Source organism: Belonocnema kinseyi, chromosome 8 (assembly GCF_010883055.1).
Source record: "Belonocnema kinseyi isolate 2016_QV_RU_SX_M_011 chromosome 8, B_treatae_v1, whole genome shotgun sequence".
Lineage (NCBI taxonomy): Eukaryota > Metazoa > Arthropoda > Insecta > Hymenoptera > Cynipidae > Belonocnema > Belonocnema kinseyi.
In genome coordinates, this window is record NC_046664.1 from 116,560,601 (window position 1) to 116,561,765 (window position 1,165).

Sequence of the window (1,165 nt, forward strand, 5' to 3'; positions counted from 1 at the left end):
CAGTATAATAATGAAGTACTTAAGAGAAAATAATATCTACTTACAAAATTTCCTTCTCTTGCTGAATAGAAGTCTCCGTAGCACACAGCGACTGACAACATGTACTCATCTCTAAACAGTTGTTAGTGTATTCATTTTGAAATACTGATTTCAGGGTTCGGAATTTGATATATTTTTACATTATATTATAAAAATTAAGTTAATTATCATAATTTTCAAATTAAACTAGAAAGACTTGGTTTATTTTATTTAGATTTTAACAATATTTACCATTCCCCCGCCATTTTCACACTTTCCGCGGTCAAAAATCCTCGGAAAACTGGGCGTGTGAATAGCCTTGGACCATTGCCTGCCTGCACCGGGCAGGCAGCAGAGATATAAATGCATCCTAAATCCTCAAAACCATACATGGCAGAGCCACCACCAGCCCACAGTGGTCTGGAATAGGAATTTACTGTTCATAATCGCCCACAGGTCGTATTTCTTAACCGATATAAAAGTTTTTTTTTAGAAATTCTCAGCAATTAATTTTTAAGAGAATTGTAGTTTGCTTTTTTTAAATTTTTTTTCACAGAGCAACAATATATAAACAAATATAGTGACAAAATTGACCATTTTAGCTTTGTGAATTTTTATCTAAAGAAAAAAAAAACAGATAGAAACTCACTATCAGCCGGAATTATTGCACATGCTTTCATAAAACATAATTAACCTTAATATTATTTAGCTTAATCAATACAAACAATTTTTATAAACAAATTATTACACAGGCCCACAAAAAAACAAAGGTGTCTGTGCAATTGACCAGACTATAATGGCGATGAAAAGGCAGAAAATCGCGAAAAGTGAAAATTTGCTTCAAATTTGATTAAAATGACATTAAAATCAAGTTTTACGATTTTAAACCGATTTATAAACATTGAAAATACTTTACTGGGGGTTTTTGAGGTCGCTGATCACGAATTTTAAGTCATTTTTTTCAAAAAACAAATCCTAGTCGGCGTAAGTGGACAATAAACGTGATAAATTGATATTTCTTTCAAAAAATCGTTGTTTTGGATAGTGTTCTGGAGGTTTTCCACTACATGAATCACAAAACTAGAACTTTTTTCGACCCTTGATCATAAAGTAAGACTTAGAACCTATGTATAGCGATATTCATGAA